The 21,463-nt window shown below is 36.0% G+C and overlaps 1 pseudogene; it reads left to right on the top strand.

Annotated features, from left to right (window-relative positions):
• Positions 1-17,757: 17,757 nt before the first annotated feature.
• Positions 17,758-21,218, top strand: LOC113042810 (sphingomyelin phosphodiesterase 3 pseudogene; annotated as a pseudogene).
• The last annotated feature ends 245 nt before the right edge of the window (positions 21,219-21,463 follow it).

Below are 21,463 nucleotides of genomic sequence, written 5' to 3'. Positions count from 1 at the left end.
CCACGGCGAGGGAAATCAGATATCTGGAAACGGGCACGGAAATAGCGAAAAAGGAGACACTCACCTGTTAGACTACTGAACTGTGAGTACTGAAAACACCCCATTCGACCGGTTTAAATTAAAGTTACGGAGCGAGCTGAAACGGGTTTGCCTGTAAATGTATCAGCATCATCTGCCACGCTTCTTTGTGCGCCTGAAAGGGGTTTGTTCTTTTTAATTGTGAGACTGTTTATTAATTATTTGTTTCACAGAAATGCTCTGCCTCTGGCTTTAAAGATTTAATTTCGTGGCACTATTGGAGGGAAGCTATTTGAATGAAATTTGCATGCGCATGGGACTGTGTTAGACTCCTATGGTTGATCGCTTATCCACAGAGCACTGCTTCCTTCTGACAAATGCAGTTGCCCCCATCAGCCATCCGTTTGAGGCAAGGCATGCATTTAGAGACTGGTATGCTTTACTGCACCTACAGGGATGTGTATCTGTCAATGTTTACGGTTTCAAAATAAAAATGAAAGGTGGATTTCTGTGAATCACAGCATTGTGGAAATAAGTAGCTTAAATCCATGTTTTTATAAGCATACTTTCAAATAAGACTGTGTAGAATTGAGTGATGTGGTGTAATGGTGTGATTTAGTGTTTAATTATAAACCACAGATCAAGGTGTGGCAGCCACAACGTCTGTGTTTCTTTAACCCTGTTTGTCTAGTTCTTCTTTATACACCCAGGTGACCGTTACCAGTTAAAAAGGTACATTATTGTAAGTGACAAAGGACTGATAGTTGCAGTGTTGAACAACATATTCTTGTTGGTGTGAGATTTTGACCAGGCTTCCCATCTGTACTGCCACAGACAATTATGAGCTCACAAATTCATGATACACTCAAAAAATATTCAGACATAATTTTAAGATTTATATATTTGAATTGTATATATTCAGATTTAGCATAAACAAACTTTGCATATTTTTCAGTCATACATAAGTAGAAAGGATACATTGTCTGTGCTACTGTAGTATAATAAAATTATTTATATTATATTACTATATATGAATGCTAAATATGTATACTTTTAAACTTAATATTTTTTTTTCTCACAATATTACACTGATTCTAAGCAATTTTGAAAATTATATATGTAAAAATGATTTATAAATCAAATGGATGCAAATAGTAATAATAAATTGCTACCTATAAACTAAATCTAGCATGTTTCCAACCAGTTTCATTTATGTATGACTGACAAATATGCATCACATTAAGTTTGTTAGTTTGTTGATGTTAAATGTGTATAGGCCTAGTTTAAATGGATTCATGTTTTATATACAGTTCAAATAAATTCTACTTTATTTACTCACCTCAAATAGGTGCCAGACCTGTTTGATTTTCTTTATCTCCATGGAGCACAAAAAAGGATAATTTTTGAAGAATGCATTTAATTTTTTCCTCCCAAATGCAATAAAATATAACAAAAATCATCATACAAATGTACATACAAGTATTCCATATGACTTGTGCTCTGTATTGCAAGTCTTCAAAGCTATTTAGATTTTTGTGAGATAAAAAGCCGGGGTTTGAACAACATTAGAGTAAATAAATAAAGTCAGCATTTTTATTTTTAGACAAACTGTACCTTTAACATGCTCTGCTCACTAAAGGACTATTGTCGTTTCCCCACCTGCGTGATGTTAAGCATCATTATTGGTGGATCACTTTGGCTTAGCCATTAAACCTCCCATGTTGTTTCCAGATTTACAGCAAGCCATTTTTCCTCCGGTCTTTAGAGAGCCTCTCAAGATAGGCATTAGGCCAAGTCACGACAGTGGGCGAGGGAAATGTGGTCACTGTATTGAAATTAGTGATGACGCAGTGCTAATCCGACACAGCGGGTCATTTTCTCAGTGGATTTGCTGAAGTTTCTTCATTAGTGCACATTATCTGAATGCGAGACAAGCTCAGGACATCAGACAACACCGGTTCATGTCAAATACTCCGGTCAGAGTGCCAAAACGGCCATCAGGAAGTGTTCACGTAGGTTTCTTGGGCAGATAGCCATTATGCCATTAGAGGAACAGCTGAGAGGAGCTTGTGCCATCCTAATATGCTTCTTAAGAGCTGAAAAGCATGATACATTTAATCTGCCTGAGCAGGATGTGCTTCAGTGGAAGCCACAAAATAAAAAGATACTCTCCTGAATGACATAATGTAATTCTTACAAGTTCAGTTCCACTCTTTAGTTGTTTCTTCTGTTTGGATTTTAGTCTTGTGTAACCATACAGCATGTGGGTGACTAAAATTAGGGATACTTTTTTACTAGTGTGAATTAATACCTTTATCCCATCATGGTCAATCTTCAGATGGATTTTGGTATATTTTTTGATGATGTGGACTGAGATGTTTGCCCTTTTTGGAGAAAGTTGGATACATATATATTTTGAGATTTAGATAGACTTTTAAGTTATTTAGCAGTCAGTTAATTTTGAGCTTTATCATTAAAATAAAAAAATAAAAATGCATTGTTTGTCATTAAAATTGTACTGTGCAAAGAACTAAATCATTGCAAATTAATGTTGTAATTGAAGTACATTCCATCGATTAACAACCCTTATAGCTCACAGTAAGTCTTCAGTTGTCTGGAAGTTATCTTAAAAAATCAATTCCCTTATGGAGAAAATGAATGTGATTTTTTCTTCCGGAAAAACTATATTATAACTAGTGCTGTCAAACAGTTAATCATGATTAATCACATCCAAAATATATATATATTTTTTTTACATAATATATGTATGTGTGCTGTGTATATTTTTATGTATATATAAATATACTGACATGCATGTATATATTTCAGATTTTTAAAATTTTTTAATATATTAAATATATTTATTTAAAATAGAAAGTATATGAATATAAATATATGCCTGTAAATACATGTAAATATTTTTCATGCAAATGCATGCATTTTTATGCAAACACAAACTTTTATTTTGTATGCGATAAATCGCGATTAATCATTTGAAAGCACTAACTATAACCTATAAATGAAAACTAAAATTATTTTTTTCTCCTAAAACTATCCAGGGACAGTTCCTCTAACTAAAGAAACATCCATATATAGATGATCTCCATCAGTTTATTTTTTTATTACTCTTTTATGTTGTGTTTTAGCTTGATCGTGAATGTAAAGTGTGACTACTGTCTCCCTGGCAGCTCTGGAGTGGTTGTGAACCACATGGGCTGGATTTGCTCAGATCTTGTGTCAGATGGCTTGTGTTTGTGAACATCTAGTTGCTGAACTTGTCAAAGTTTGCACGGATTATGCTGTAAAATCTTTGATTTGTGTGCAAGAGTTTTGCGTGAGGCCATTTGTATTAACAAAACAAGATGGAGAAAAGCCAGACTAGTTTATTACATTTGTATGCTGTACAGAAAACTTTCATTGGCTATTGTTATATGTCAGTCATATGCACATGCACATTTATAGTCAAAGTTTTTTTTTTTTATCAAAATATTTTTTGTTCCCACTTTATATTAGGTGGCCTTAACTACTATGTAGTTAAATGTAAATTAATTATTTGGTACAATGCACTTATTGTGTACATAATTTTTTTACATTGTACTTATATATTTTTTTTAAATACCTGTAATTACATATTTAATTAATTTCTTTAATTACTTTTGTAATTAACTGTTGACCCACCTCTTACAACTCAACCCACCCTTAAACCTACCCATACCAACAAACCTGTCTCTAATCTTACTCGTATCCCACCTCAATAGCAGCAAAAGTGTTATGCAATACAATATGAACACAATAAGTACATTGTATTTATTTTTGATGTAAGTACATAGTAGTTAAGGCCAGCTTATATAAAATGAGACCCATTGTTACACTAGGAATTTTCATCTTTGGAATAACTTTACTTAAAAATGTTAACCTTTATTTTCTCGCACTTGCATATGGCCATGAATGTACCCTCAGAACCATTCCCACCCACACCACACTACTTACCCAAGAATAAGAATATGGTGTGAAAATTTAAATGCACAACAGAGCACATTGTGTTATTTTCTTCAATCTCGGCCGTAAATGGGAACACGGAATCCGTCAACAGCAATCTGTGTAGCAGCAGGGTGGATTGTGATCGTGACGAGGCAGTCTATTTTTAGGACAGGTCTTTAGTTTTTCTACAGGTCAACAGATGTTACACTAGGGGACTGCTGGGCCAGAAATAGGGCAGGTATAGCACAAGGGTGCGTGTGTGTGTGTGGTGTGTGAATGTGTGAGTGTTGGGCACAGCTTGTTCAGGCTCATTCACTGTGCTGAATTTCAAGGATTTTTTTGAGTGCTGAATGACACGGCGGGAACAGTGAATCTATTCTGTGTGAGGTTTGCTCATGTTTTCTCATGCTGTGAGGGGTAAAAGAAATGTTTGCACATGGAAATTTCATAGGCAAGTACTGTATATTCAAAAATACATGCTTGAAATCTTAGGGGTTTTTTTTAGATGGTTTTAAAGGGATAGTTCATCTAGAAATTTCAATTTGTTTTAAATCATTTACTCACTACTTTAGACCTGTATGACATTCTTTCTCACTAAAGGAGACTGTGCTGGTTGCTGCTTTCTGTAAAATTACAATGAGAGGGCACTGAGGATATAAGGTTTAATTTAGGATATAAACAAATCATACAAGTATCATAAACATGGTCTGTTTGACTCGTGCACTCTGTTACCAGTCATTTTAAAGCCATATGATAGTGCTAAGCTGATAATAAAGCAGTAACGTCTGATGCAATGAATCGTACAGACAGTTGCGTCGGCTGATTTGATTTACAAAACTAGTCCAAATGATTCATTCACAAATAATCAAATGCCATTTTAAAGGATGATACCCATAATGGCTTATGCTGAGACATATTTATGCATATTTATGGTTCATAAACACCATAAAAGTATCACAAACACAGTTCATAAGAGCCATTCTGATTGTTCTGTGCAAGCAAAATATCAAAATTCAACCATATGTCCAAGCAGTAATGTCTGATTCAGTGAATCGCTCATTTCAATCCAATGATTTGCGTCATAAAATCAGTCTGACTAATTTTGATTTCAGTCCTGATTTTTCAAATTCAAGTGAATTTTGGTTCAAATTCTAGTGGTTGATGCTGGTACCAATTCATGCATTTTGTTTTATAAACATAAAACTATCATAAAGTTGGTCCATATGAATAGTGATATTCCATGCCATTCTTATTCCATGCCATAGTGCTCTGCAAGGAACACACCAATTTCAATGCCATTATTTATTTATGAATCAAACAGCAATGCCAGATTCATTGATTGATTAATTTGGTTCTCTAATTCAACTCAGAATAAACCCTATAGATCTATTAATAAACAGATTTATGGCTCAATGTGCCTTCATCCCTCAATCCAAATTAGTTTTTCAAAAATTCATTCATTCTGAAGGGTGTGGAATAGATCTTAAAGGTGCAGTTTACCAAAGTTTTTATTGATTTTCGCTCATGACCAAATGTTGAGCAGCAAATTAATTTGGGTCCAATTGACTTCCATATTATACTGGACAAAAAGTACTTTGGGGGTCAACCCCAAAACCATTTGTTTTAGTGTCCCTTTAAATAATCTGTTTAACAGGAAGATCTGAGCCATGTTAACCTTTGTTAATCTGACTGTGTTTTTAGCCGGATTCAAAAATATGCACATGCACAGTGTCGTGATATTTCGTATGTTTTATGTTTCGTGTCTGTTTACATCTTAAAAACACTTGTGCTAAATAAGGTATTTTTGCAATCTTTTTGAATCTTCAGTGTCCGTTCATTGTAACTGCATGTAAAATTGTGTGGAAAAGCACACACACACACACACACACACAAAATAAATAAATTATAAATAAATAACGGCAGCCTTTCATTTTTAAATTTTTAGGTGAACTGTCCCTTTAAATCTGCCTGAAGAACAATATTTACCTTACCATTTCTGAGGCAGACTTCTCTCCTGTGTGTATGTGTGTGCTGGCTGCTGTTGGCAGTGCTCTGTGAACAGCCTGCATTAACATGGAGAGATTAGTTGTCCTGTGCTGGTACACAGGGAAATATGAATGCAACGAGAGAGAAGGATTTGGTTTTTGTTCAGTTAATCTGCCAGAGCAGCGCGATACGATTGTGTGTGTGTGCCCTTGTAGGTCATTTATAGAACATCGGCTCTGTGCTCAGCTCTGGTTTTAACACTACCTAGCCATCCATCCATTAATGGATTGACAGGCATTTGGTGAAGTGATATGTTATTTTGATATAGGATGGCTTTAGCTGTGTGATAATGATAATCATAGTAATTGTGGGAAGCACTTGTATAGAGAGAGGTAACTGTGTTTGACGTGATTGGTAGCTGGAGTGTGTGCTTAGGATCCGTGCTTTGCTTTGTGGCTCCATCCTTATTTTAGGGCTGTGGTTATGGGAGAACCTCCAGTTAAAACTCTCAGCCCAGCCTGGTTGTGGGTGTATGCACTCAAGGCCATGTCTGTTGGTAGATTACAGAGGGCACTTCGGTTCAGAACCACCCTAATGCTCCCTGCTCTTTCCGTCACGGGCCGCTCGGCTTTGGGACGAGGCCTGTCATTACCTGCAGGATATGAGCTGACCTCCAAACAGATGAGAGGCTTTTCTGGTGAAGAGGTGTGCTTGTGTGCAGGACGGAGTTGGAAATGTGTGCTAGTGGGGGAATTATCAAATCATTTCTGGGGGGTCCGGTTTTTGTGGGGGCAATGCCCCTAGTGGCTGTTGTTGGTACATTTCCATTTTGGTGCATATTGAGGATGCTGGAAAAACTGTACATTCACAAGTGTCTGATTTGTACTGCTTATTTAGTTTTTATTTATCATTATGTAATAACAATTGCATGTGATTTTATCATTGTTCAACAATGAGGCAAATTATAATTTTGTATTAATTTAGATATTGAATATATATTGGGCTCTCTGACAATGAGAGTAAAATGAGTTATTTAGTGAATTGAGTTAGTCAGTATGTATTTTTTATAATAATTATTATTAATATAAACATTTTACATGCTAATTAATTATTCTGGAGTTTCATGAACTACAGTGTATTGTGTAAAATTGTATGTGCTAAACACCATCCTGGTCAGTCCTGGATTTCACACTTGGAAAATATGAGCAAAAAAGGCTGTAAATATAAATCCATATTGCTTATTCTTTTAATCTTTCATACATAAAATTCACAAAAATCTAACTTTTCATTTATGTAAAACAACTGAAAATGGGGGCGGGACTGATAAAAATAAATGTTTTTCTCCAGTATACATTGGCCACAATTATTAGCCCTCTTAGAAATTCTTATGGGTAAAATATCTCAGAAACATAATTACATTTGACATTTCAAAACAATTTTCCTAGCCTTTTTTCCCAACAAGGATGACAATTGATTTATTATTATTATTATTTTTATAAATTTTTTTACATATTGTTTTAAACGTATTATTACAAAGTCAACATAAAATCAAAATTCACATTTTTTATTTGTTAATGATTAGACAGTCATAATGATGATGTTTATAATTATGACCCATAGGGGTTATTAAAAATAATAGGTTTATTCATGAGTTTGAACTGAGTTGTAATGCGTAAAATTTAAGCTGCTTAATATAAATATATAGCCTATATACTGTACATAAAACCCAGTTGTTGGTCTAATTATGAATGATTATTGCTTTGTTATTTTAATATAGGACTGTGATTAATATTAATATTACTATCACTGTTGTTTAAGAAAACTCATGTTTCATATTATTATCTTCACTTCACAATTCATTCAATTCCAGATTCAGTTACTATTTTCTCATTGAATAACTTTGATACATCAGATTATAGTAAAGTGGGCAGCAAATTAAACTTCACGTTGATTTTAATAAGGAGGGCTGCCATTTGTTGCAACATTTTGTAGTCTATTGTGATTTTTGTGTGGCTTATAAATACTTTTTAGACTGCTGTCTGTATGGCAAAAGCAAACGTCTGTGTCTGTGTGTAATTACGCCTGATGGTCTCCTGCTATCATTAACCAGTAGCGGCTCTATACACATCAGAGACATATGGATGTTAATGTGGGCTGCTGCGGTGCCAGGCAGCAGGAGAGGGTGTTGTAGGTGCTGATATGCTGTCACAGAACTTGTTATGCTCAGCAGGAAAAGCAAAAGAACATGTGCACCGTCTCTGTCCTGCTGGGCCGCCTCTCTCTCTTTTCCTGCCACATGGTCATATGACCAACCGCTCACCTCTGTTTCCTTTGTCGGTCGGGTTTTAGGGCGGTTTCCCTGGCAACTCTGTTCTCGTATGCTTGTGTTCGCTCTGACAATGCCGCCCCCTTTCCACCCCTCCCGTCCTCTGCTAGCGCTCTGGGCTGTGCTTGTCTCGTTCTGTTCATCTGCTGTAGCTGTGATGCAATAAGACATGAAGGATCAGGTGCTTGCAACGAGACACATCAACTCTGACACTCTTAAACTGCATGATGGACTCACTGAGACACTGAGGAACCACAAGGTAGTTATAGGCCAATATATCAACCCAGGCAGATTAGAGGCAGGCTATTTTGAGATTATTGTCTTGGTCGATTAACAACCTGGTGCCTGTTACAAAACCTACCAACAGCCTTGTCAATACAAATAGTTATTCAGAAAGGATTTTCAATTTTCAATTTAATATTACAATTTTTTTGCGCACATATTTATTTATTTATTTTTAGATATGATCATTTCCATTGGTATTTTATTTTATTCTGCTCTGTTTAATTTAATTTTTTTTTTTTTTTTCTGTTACAAGGAGTCGTGACAACTTAGGTGTGGATGCTTTATTAATAAATCGTAGTGAGAAAGGCTGGGTCAGTAACAGCAAACAGAATCATCCAAGTTAATCCAAAAGTGTATTTCAAAAACAGGCAGAGGTCAGGGCAAGCAGCAACCAATCACAAAAACAGACACAGTCCAAAATCAAAGAAAACTAAGGCGAGGAAATGTTACAGGCTAGCAATCAACTGCGATGGGAGAGTGTACGTGTGCCATTCTTAAAGTGAGACTAATGAGGTAATGAGAGACAGGTGACAGCTATTGATGATGAGTGCAGCTGAGTCTGGGCAAAGGATTATGGGAAATGGAGTCCTGGGTGAATGTTAATAATTAGGGCCGGGACTCGATTAAAAAAATTAATCTAATTAATTAGAGGCTTTGCAATTAATTAATTGAAATTAATCGCATTTTAATCGCAGATAAATATTTGACCTGGGAACAGTGAGAAGTAATTTTTTTTTCACATGGATTTATAATATACCATTGAATAATGACTGAATACATAAGCTTAAGCAACAAAATATTGTTTATTTTTGTTCAACCAAGTCTAGCAGACCAGTGCAATTTTTTGCCACGAAGTGTAACAATAGCATATTTAGAAACAATTTAGAAATAGTACATTTCAGAAATTCAGGAAGCTTATAGGTGCTGGAACCTTCTGTAAAGTGTTTTTTTTAGTAAAACACAATACTGTCAATTACATTCAGAACATTGGAAACACTGACTATTAGAAAACATCTCTCTGTTGCTTCAGAGGCCATAACATACTAAGTCCAACTCTCAATAACCTTGGCCAAAGCAATAACGAGTTCAACATAAACTGTTGCACCAACAAAATAATACCTAGTTCAACATAAAGTGTAAAGTCCACGCTAGCTGCTATATGTTTTGCATTGAGGTGATACTTGAGGCTCGATGTGCTGCGTTGATATGTGAACGCTAGTTGGTGCTCCAGTATAATCGGTGCGCCGAAACTCAACCAGTGAGAAACGTTCCGCAGTGCAAAAATAAGTTATAAAAAATGCGGGATTTTTTTTTCTGTAATTAATTAATCTTAGTTAACGCATTATTTTTTGTGCAATTAATTAATCTCAATTAACACGTTAAAGTCCCGGCCCTAATAATAATCAAGGAGGAAGTGTCAACTGGTGGAGCTCATGGGCACTCCAGCTGGTGATCGTAATAATTTCATTTATAATTTTTTTTTGTTTTTGTTTAATTAAATTACATTTTAGTTTTATTTTGTTCTGTAATTTTTTTTTTTCATTTTTACTTTAGTTTTGTTTATTTTTTCATTTCATTTTTTTTTTATTTTTTTTTTTTTTATACATATTATTTTGTTTGTTTCATTTCATTTCAATTATTTTATTTTGTTTGGTTTCATTTGATTTATTTAATTTTATTTAGTTTCATTTAGTTTAGTTTTTCTTTGCTTTGTTAATTTTGTCATCAAACTGGTTATTATTCATAAAAATAATTGGCTACCGGTGTCAGTCAGACTACAATGTCTGTGCTCTGCTTTTGTTGCAAAAATATTGGAAGAATAAAGTAAGCAAATGACTCATTTGCATCAGAGCTGAGGAACATTTGGATGACATGCTTGAATGTGGCTTGTTTTCCCTTCCTGTTCATGTTTGGATGATACTGTGTTGACTGTACACTATATTCAATCTGTCTTCAAAATACCCTTTGACCACATTAAATCTACTGAAAACTAGAGAAAAAATGTTTTCAGCCTGAGCAATATAGAGACAATCAATCCACATCACAGATCTATATATATTTTTTCCTCGAGAGAATATGGATTTAAACTCGTGATGTGTGTTTTGTTGTATTTATGTGTGTGTGCAAACATGCGTTTTATTTTCATTTGCTCACATGGGTGCTTTTGAAGATAGGTCAGGGTTTATCGATTTGCAAGTTGTCTTTGTTTTTAGCCACAGAAGTCTGAAAGCAATTTGTATTTGTGTTGGGTCACTAGAGGTCACGCAGATGGAAAAAGCGAGTGAGATGGAGAGCGATGTGAGCGGGGGCAGGAGGAGAACCAGGTTAAATGACCACAGAGAAAATGTCATGGAGGAATTATTCCTCTAGTAGACACAGTATGATATGTATAGTAGTGGAATGTTTGTGTTTGTGTCTATAGCAGAATATTGATCCACCATGATCTAGATTTGAGAGTATATTTAGAGCAAACACCCTGTAGAGAAGGGGGGGGGGCATATGGGCCACCGCAAGAGCATGATGGGTAATACTGAATCATCATCATAATCCTCTGCCGTCATTCCACAGACCAAAGGATCTGTGCACAGCAGCTTTATTCATTCAAACACAGTTCAAACAAAGTACATGAGAAAATAATTCTGTTGCATTTTTTTGTTGTTGCAAATATACATTTTATATTTGTGTTTTTATAATTAGATTATTGATTATTGATATAGATTATGATTATTTTTTAATTAACAATTTAAGTGAAGTTTGAATTGATAAAATATTTAATATTTTTATTTTAAATGAAAATCTGTTTTTATTTTAGATTATTTATATTAAATATTTAAAGAAAATATTCGGTCATTTTAATTAATTTGCAAATTAATTTTAATATGTTTTTTGAATTCTTATTATCCATGTTATCCAGCATGACTCAAAAAGGTTTACGAGCATCTGCTCTGTGGTTCTGACGTTTTGTACAAAGGATTTAACATAGTCAAAGTCACAAATCTTCTTACATTTCAATTTGTGACCCAGAAACAGTCTATAGTCTTAAATATTTCTTGTTCATTTTATACCATGAACAGTTCTTTTTGGTTACACTTTCTAAAGATGTTTGGTTAACATTTTAAGGTGTACTTGTTACATGTTACATGTACCAACTATTATAATTACAGTTAAGTATGCATAATTACATGCAAGTAATCCTAACCCTAACCATATAGTAAGAACATGTAGTTAATTAACTATTTCCCCGCCATTGACGACTTATCTCGTCTTTTAGACGACAGCGATTCGAGTTTTTATGACTTTTCGCGTTTTCACTGTTATACACTAGGGAGCGCTATTACACATCTTCTGAATGAGTACAAAACCTCGCGAGCAAAAACACATGTGAACAGGACGGAGAAACAAGCGATCTGTTATGTAAACAGATGCATATGAAAAATAATGCCATCATCAGCAATAGACAGCATATAAATGAAAGCTGCATAATGTTACAGAGTAAAAAGGGTGATTTACTGGATTTATGCTTTGAAATTCGTACAGAATATTATCCAGATGTAGTTTTTGATGAAAATGTGATTTCCTCACCTTTTTGCTCATAATTATGCATTTTTATGAAACCTACCTATATTCAAGAGTTTTAAGCTAGGATAAAACAATTTGTTTAAAAGTAGAGTCTCTGATCTTTATTTTGGTGTATTGTATATTCAAATATATAATATTTGGCCATCAAATTTTTCATGAAAATCATGAAAAGTACTCAAATGTATAATAACATTGTAACAAAGACACTTTCAAATAAAGTGTAACCCTTTATTTGTCAGAATTTTGAAATAAAAAAATCAATTAACAGTGTGCTCTCAAAGTGTTGGCCCCCCACTGTACAGTATGTTCATACCCAAATCACAAGAAATGAACAGTGAGAAAAATCCAGAACAGCCATATCTAATAGCACCTTGCCTCTCCTCTGCCATCCCACGCACTTCTTCACTCAAACACTCGCTGTCTGTCTTGCCCCTGGATGCCACTCAATCTCACAAACACCCACACAGTAAAAGCACTCATCACCTTGTGAAACCAGGTGTCAGGGACTCTGGGTGAGTAATGATCGCTCCCCGCTGAATGAAAGTGGTGGCGCAATCAGACGTGAGTTTCTGCTGCTCTTTGGAAGACAGATAATCGTGATGATTGTTCTTCTATTGGAAGTAATTCAGTTCATTAAACCAGTTCAGTTCCATGCATTAAAAAGCTTTAGACTCTCGACTAGTTTAGAGTAAAACTCATCAAACAAGGGGCAGAACCAGTCTTGTCTCTCAAAAAGTCTTTTGGACAATCAAGCACCCTTCTATGTTTTTCTTTAATAGTCTAAATGTATTAATACATTTAAACCATAAAACAGTAGGGGGTTTGTTGTTGAAACAGTTAACGGTTGCCAGATTGATAAGGATTACAGCTGCATTGATTAATGCCGGATTATTTAGAATATGACAGTCATAATCCCTCCACAATGGTGGCACATTGATTAGCATCTGAAATGAGCTTTATCTACCATGCAGAGGAAATGCCATTTGATCTGTTGATGGATTAAATTATATCACAAACATTTTGCCACTGCTATTAGCCTTTATTTAATAGCAGTCAGAGAATACTCAAGAGAGGCAATGCTTCGGCTGGAATTTCCTCGTCTCATTTCAATCGTGTAATGTCTGCGGCTAAATGAGTGCTCGAGAGCTGTACCCAGTTTCATTAACACCTCGCATAAAGCAAGTGTTTGCATCATGGGACTTGAAGACACTTGCCTGGTGATTGCTGTCCCTTGTCAGTCCTATTTATTTATTTTTTTTCAATTGTATTGAGGCCAGAAAACCATTTGCAAACTATTGGTTGATTACAGTTAAGCATCTGCGATTGTACACATACATTGCCAAAAAAGATGGTTTTTCAACAATCGTTGCCCAAATATTACTCTAATGAACATGAATCTGCCTTTAAAAAAAAACTTAATTATGTTAATATATGGCGAACTGAATGTGTTACTTATTAGACGTTCATACACTGTATTTTTATGGTGAAAAATCTTGCTAAACATATAAATCCCATTGCCTGTTTTTCATGTGCTAAATTCTATGATCATTTGCACATAAATCATAATAAAGTATAAATAAATTACAAAATATAAATTATAAAATATAAACATAAAAAGTAAATTATTTAAAAACAAACAGAGCATATTTAAAATGTTTTCCATTTTATTTAAAAAAGATACTTGAGGAATGACAATTTGTAGACAAATCCGTGTTTAAATTTGCTTAGAAAATGGGAGAAGTCTTTTTGATGGAAGGGTAAATAACTTTAATTTGGCAGCTTAATATTTGATAAATTAACAAGGCTTATTTTTACAGCACAATTTTAGTTTGATGTGGTAACTTCTGTTTGTAAAGTTGTAGTGTTTATTTTATTTGGTTTCATTTTACTTTATGTCATGCCTTTACCACACACACACACACACACACACACACACACACACACACACACATATATATATATATATATATATATATATATATATATATATATATTTTTTTTTTTGATATATTTTATTTCCTTTAGCCTGTTTAGATGACTAAGGGATATATTAAATAAGTTATTGTGTGTGTGTGTGTGTGTGTGTCATACTAAATGGGCATTGACCAGACTGATAGACAACAGCAATACTGTTCATGAGTGAGTGCAGTGTCGCCATGGCAACAAACTCCCTTGAGTGTGCTCAGTGCAGTGTCACTCGCTTGCTCTGGTGCACACACACACACACACACACACACACACACACACACACACACACACACACATGCATGCATGCATGCACATACACATTAGTCCAGAATAAGCAATGCCCGAGTTCCATATGGAAATTAAAGAATGGGGTAAATGAACCGACATAAAAGTGACAAACCTTAGGGTTTGTGCATTATGTCACAATATGTTTTATTAGCCTGACCTTGTTGATTCTATGAATGAATAAAGTAAAATATCTGTACCAATCATGTGTCAGGCCTTTACCGCTGAAGAAGTTTTTATTTTATTTTATGTCTATCTCTCTCTCTTCCTGTGGTCTTTTAATAATGATCCAATAGAAAAGTAGCACAGCCCTGCTGATGAGTTTGCACTGATCTCTGAAGTTACCGGATACAAAACCAGCACCTCACGCACACTTATCAGCCTCATCACACATTATTTCATGCCTTTACCACACACACACACACAGACACACTAAGAAGACCAAAACCTGTCCACACATGCACACAAACACCAAGACCTGTCCACACACACACAACAAATTAATCAGCGTTTTGATCAGAGAGTTCACAGGAAGCTAAAACTAAAACATGCTCCTTTATACAGCATTACTCATATGCATTCTTAAAGGAATACTGCATAATTATTATTGTTTTATTTTATTTTTACATTTTTCAACTGCTTACACACAAAGGGCCAGTTTTACTAACAGCTTGCACCAGCGCAAACCGTCTTTTGGTCATTAAAATAGTACTTTCAAATAATTTGTCTGTTAAAAAAAAAAAAAACTGTAGTTTATGCACATACCTGTAAAACATCTACTAAAGAGATACATGCGATAATCATTCTCTTTAAGAGACAGTGTAACCGTGTCACTTTTATTTTCTTAATTATCCTAACTTGATCAAACTTAAGGAGAACCTTTACGTATTCCTTAGATAATATTTAATTTTATTTCCATACAGTTAGTTTAATAGCTTTTTCTTTCGATTTTGTGGTAAACATTTGACACAGACATGTTCCCAACAGCTTTTGTAAGTCACTTTTATTAAATACTGTAGGCCTACTTAATAACCTAAAACCGTTAATAGCTTCTACAGAGCAAATTCTGTGTTTCTAGGTTTATATTGGCTGGTAAACAGTCACAGTCATCGACGTGACATTTGTCAGTGTCTGTCTCTTTCCTCATGGGTAAAGTTGTGATCAGTATTGATTAGTAGGTGAAGGATTCGTGTATAAACAGATCTATAGCTGAGGCTTTCTAAACAAAGTGTTCGCTAACAGACTTCCTGTTGGTGCCTGCATTCATTTAGTTTATTGCCTTGATTATCAGGCTTCTAGTCTGTTCTGGAGCAATATTGACTCACATAGGAAAGTTATCAAAGGCACACGTAACATTTAAGTGCAAACACTTAAAGTAAACACACGGAGCAGAGAGCTGGTTGTTGAAAACCACAGGTAGAAGTTTCCCGAACACAATAACAACTGTTTTAAGACTACACAAGGATTATATCTCCCAGGAAAGACAAATTACATCTCAGTATTGTTTTGGTTGTTTTCTCCTAGACAGCTGTTAGATTATAATAAGAGCAAAGAAAGTCTTATTATGAATTATTGTTCATAGTTTGTCTTCCCTAGGGTTTCAGAAGATATCTCAACAGTGTCTCAAAAACGTCTGTGATAAAAAATCAGATCTCAGTATGAACCAGTGTTTTTGTTGTTAACTAAAATGATTCAAAATCATTTTCAGTAATTAATATTAAATGAAAACAAATATGAACTAAAATAAAATGACATTTAAATATTAAAAACTAATAATAAATATTTAAAAACTTGGCAATTAACTGAAAATTACTAAAATTATTACAACTAAAATACAAATTAAAGCAAAATTGAAATTTTAAAAGGTTATCTAAAATATTACTAAAATAGTACATAAATCTTCACAAAATTAAAACTATATATATATATATATATATATATATATATATATATATATATATATATATAGAAACTAAGACAAATCACATAAAATTACTAAATAACTATAGAACAGAAATGTTATTATAAAAAAAAAGCCAATTGAAAATGTGAACAAATGCTATAACAATATGTAAATACCACTAATGTGAACTTGAATTTCTCATCAAATACTACCAAATACCAAAATTATCTGAGCTATTTTGTCCATATATTTAAAGTTGCAGCATAGTATATTACTGAATTAAGTGAATTAGATTCCAATTTCTTTGTTTAGGCAATTTCTATATATTATCATGTTTACAGGACAGCCAATAAACAGCACTTTTGTAGTTGAGTAGGTTGATTTTGGAAAAGATTCCCTGTCTAACAGTCCCATAGAGGATAATACCACTTACTGAACCTTTAAATGGAGCATAAAAGTGAAGTAATGTCCCCTGAGCTATTAAAGAGCAATCTTTGAGCAATAAAATGTTCCTCTGTGCTGACCCAGATCATCTATCTGGGCACTGATAGATTTACATCTATTTATCTGTCAGTTTCAGTATAGATTTAAAGGGTTTATTTGCCCAAAAGTTAAAATTAGCCTGTGTTTTGCTCCACCTCAGGCCATCCTAGGTGTACATGACTTTCTTCTTTCAGATGACTTCAATTAATTAGAATGAATTTTAAACGGCTTCCGTGTATGACAGATATTGGAAGTGATAGAAAAGTGTTCATTACATTTGATATATGAATATTTTTCTGACAAAAACGCATGGATTCGCTACAGGAGGTCATCATTCACCCCCCGGAGCCATGTGAGGCATGTTTTATCATGGATGCATGCACTTTATTTGACGTGTTTTGGACTGTTCAACAGAAATGCCCTTCCATTACAATGAAAGAGCTTAGAACTCTGGTTAGATTCGCCTGAAAAAGAGTCATATACACCTACAGCAGGATGGCTTGGGTGAGTAAAACACTAAATGGCTAATTTCCATTTTTAAGTGTGAATTAGTGGTTAAGTACGTATGTGTGATCTTACAAAACCATATGGCAGCTTGGTTTAGGGGCTAAACAACAGCAGGCAAATCTTTTGGGAATCTGTGAAGAGTTGAGGACATTGTTGTTGATTCCCTTTGCAAGCTTTGTGTGCGTGTTTGTTTGTGTGTGACCTGAAAGCAGCTCAGCAGTAGGCAAGCTTAACCTAAAGACATGGTCGCTTAACCCCCTTCGCACATGTGTGTGTGTTTGTGTGGTAATGTGCATGTATACAGCATGCAAAGCTGCAAACTACCACACATTCATTTGCTACACTCTTCCTTTTCCTGTTCGTGTGCACTGACGTCCCTGTCTGTCACTCTTTGAGTCAGACGGCTCAAATTCTCCCCAGCGCAACCCTGTGCACGCAGCAGGCTGTAAAAGTGCAGCCCTCTCAGAAAAGACAACGAGGAGCCCAAAAGAAAATGATTTTTTTCCTCACGTCTAGGCCACTATGCAGTCGACACACTGGTCCGGCACAGATTAGGTGGCGGTGATGGATAAAACCCTGGAAATTATTATTCCACAGATTGAGTGTGTGTGTGCAGATGAGGTGAGTGTGGATGCAAAGGGATTATTTGTACGTGAAGCTTTGTGTTATTGTTATCTAGGGAAACTAATGTACTCTTATTGGGTAAAATACAGACTTTTATCTGTGCTTTAGCAGTGTTTTTAGGAGACTTTGTGTGAGAAAGGTCATTCGTATGAGTGAATGTACAAGATGGGTTCTTGCTGATCTGCATGAGATGGTATTCACAACCCATTATAATCTGTAATGTGGCATAATTCTATGTGAAACAGCATATTCAGTTAGAAATGTGTGAGATAGGACTTGCTTTTATCCAATGGGGATTCATTGGATACTGACCATTTAAATTTGATATTAAGTTACGTCTTGTGAACTTCTTCTTCACATGAGCGTCATCTGTCAACCCAGTTATAAAACCACAGCAGTAACATATACACTTCCTGGTTGTGTCAAAGGCTGACCTGTCCTCTTTGATCTGAGGTAAATCTTTTGATGATTTAGGTCAGGGTTTCAACTCATTTAGCATCTGCTGTAAAAAGGCAACTAGCATCTCAACATAAAAGGACAGCTTTTGCCTTCAAAACAAAGATTCAAAGCACTTTAGATTTATGTTTTATGAGAATCTCTAAAATGATAGCTTTTTTAAAGGTTATTAAATATCAAAGGAGTGGAGGGAAAGTATTAGGGGTACAAAAAAAAATCATATGCAACATTTTTCTTTTCTTCTCATTTTAAGCTCTGTTTCAGTCTGTATTTAATTACATTTATATTAATTATATTTGACAATTTTAAATTGCATTGAATAAAGGGTCTAAAACAAAATAATGTAACACCTCTGTGAGTTCTTTGTTCAAGAACAAGGTACATTTAATTGGTACTTCCTTTTGACAAAGAATCAGTGTAATTGTCTCTCTGTGAGGTTGCAGTCTAATCTTCCTCATCATCTGCTCTTTTTTTTGTATAGGCCTGTTTCTGTCATGAGGAATAACCACAAAATAACCACCACTCTACAAAGGGACTTAGTTATCATATTTTACAGTGACACCTGTGCAGTGGTAGCTTTTTAAATGGTAATTATCCAAATTTCTCTTTTGTTAAAATCAAAAGGTCATTTGGGATAATAAGCCACATCTGGTAGACCCTCTTTCTAAATTTTAGATGATTTAAAGATTTAAATAATGAGAATTTATAAGGTCACTTGTATTTCATACAAGTTTTGATTTCATTTACAAACAATAAGCTATATTAAATGACATATTTTGCCAAACCCAGTTCGAGATGAAAATGAAGCACTTTAGTAGCAAAAAACTAAATTCTTACACAGCAGGCTACATTTGGTGTCCTGATCTGCGTTCTGTGAAAAGCTATTATTATTTATTATTCATCATGATTTCCAAAACATTTAAAATTTTACTGGGATCCAATTTGTTGATTGCACATTATCCTCTACTTTCATCTGATTGCCTGTGTATTCTGTTCCCCCCTCCCTTTACTTGTCTGCAGGCTCTGTGCTGACAAGGCCTTCCCTTTCCTGGCCCGACATATTCTGAATCCCAGGAGGGTTTTTTTTGTCATCACCATGATTAGAGTCTTCAGGAAATTCTAGCACTGCAGAGCCCCACCAAGGAGGGAAGAGGCTGGGCTTGGAACCCTGTGTATCCCAAATTCAAAGTCGCACATAGCGAAGGACCCAAGAACCATGTAGTATACCTCTTTGCGCCACAGGGGGGAGGGTTAACTTTTTAGGTCTTTTTTTTGTACAATTAATTTTTTTTTTGGCTGGGAGTTGGTATACAAGGTGAGCCAGAAATGGTCTTGCACACCTCTCCCTACCCTAGTGCCTTTCTCAGCTTTCTGAGCTGTCTGTCTTGGGTCTTTGTTTTCCCTTGCTACTGGTTATTGGATCGGTTGTTGGCCTCCTGTGTAGCAACATCACTAGAGAAGCGTAGACGCTCCCAAGATCCCTGCTCTTTTTTGGCACTTGGGGTCTTGATCTCTACACCGCTCTACCTGGTGCTTTTACTGGCATCCTTACCCTTTGCTTTTATTGGCTTCCTCTTGTGGGCCCCACTGCAGACCATTAGGAACCCCTACATCTACTCCTACCAGAAACCAGACAAGCATGGCGCCGAGCAGGGAACATTATCTGGAACCGGGGCGGCACTTGCTGAGTGGCGTCTACAAGGTCGCAGTTTTTGCTTCGGCAGTGCCAATGTTTGCCTGCTGCCGGACTCACTCGCACGCTTCAACAACCTTGCAGACACTCAACGGCGAGCTCGTGAAGTGGGCAAGCGGATCCGAAATGGTGCGAGCAGACCCCAGATCAAGATATACATCGACTCACCCACCAATACTTCAATTAGTGCGGCATCCTTCTGCAGCTTGGCTACCCAGGGCTTCCGCCGCACCTCATCTTTGGACCATCGTCCCGAGCCTGTAGTCACCACTGAACCTGAAACTGAGGCCTTAACTGAGTGTCCCGTTCACCCCTCAGGAGATACAAGCTCGGATTGCCCTGTCCACAATACTGGAGCCCAAAATTCCTCGGAGTGTCCCCTGCACCCCGATGGAGAAGAGAATGCTCCCGATTGTGCCGTCCACCAGTTTGCAGACCCACAATCCTCTGGTGACTCTCCAGTACACAGCAACATCATCCAGAACTCAGAAGACTGTCCTCTCCATCCGGCTGGAGTGCAAATCAGCATCACCTCTCCTGATTCTGAGCAGACTGAGGCTGAAAAAGGAAATCACCAGACCGGGGATGGAGATACGGGTAGCCTAGAGAGTCGTACGGCCTCACGGGAATCCCTGGTTCGCTTCCACGCAGCCGATGGAGGCATCTCCCCCAATAATACCCTTTCACAACACCGCACCTCAGTCTTTAAAAGGTCGATTGGGCGCAAACGCCGTCACGGAGATGACACCTTTGACCATGAGATCTCTGCCTTCTTCCCAGCCAACCTGGACTTCCTTTGTCTGCAGGAAGTCTTTGAAAGGCGAGCTGCAGAAAGGCTCAGGAGACAGCTGCACCGCTATTTTCCATTTGTGCTGAGCGATGTGGGACGCTATGGCTGGAAAGGCTGTTGCTCCCGGTTCAAGTTCTTGAACAGCGGGCTTCTGTTGGCCAGTCGCTACCCTATTCTGGATGCCCATTATGAGTGCTTCCCTAATGGGCGCAGCGAGGATGCTCTGGCTGCTAAAGGAGTTCTTTTTGCCAAGGTGAGCTTGATCCTTTCTTATGGTATGCTTTTTTACCCATTTTTCTTGCATTTGTTATATCCAGGATATCCTTATGTTTAAACTGGTTTATGCTATTGTACATCCTTGCATGTGAACCAATGCAGCATTCAACTTGATTTACTGAATCCTTAGATCTCCAGTGTAAAGGCATCTTTAAGAGTAATGTTTTATATTCAGCCAATTCATTCTGATTATCATTGTTTATACCTGCTGTACAACATTTGATGCATGTCACTGATATCGAAATGTCACATTAGGGCATGTTCCAGTTCTTGAACTTTCCATGGCACATATCTGGAGTTAAA

This window comes from Carassius auratus, chromosome 25, assembly GCF_003368295.1.
Source record: "Carassius auratus strain Wakin chromosome 25, ASM336829v1, whole genome shotgun sequence".
Taxonomy (NCBI): domain Eukaryota; kingdom Metazoa; phylum Chordata; class Actinopteri; order Cypriniformes; family Cyprinidae; genus Carassius; species Carassius auratus.
This window is presented reverse-complemented; position numbering and strand designations above follow the sequence as displayed.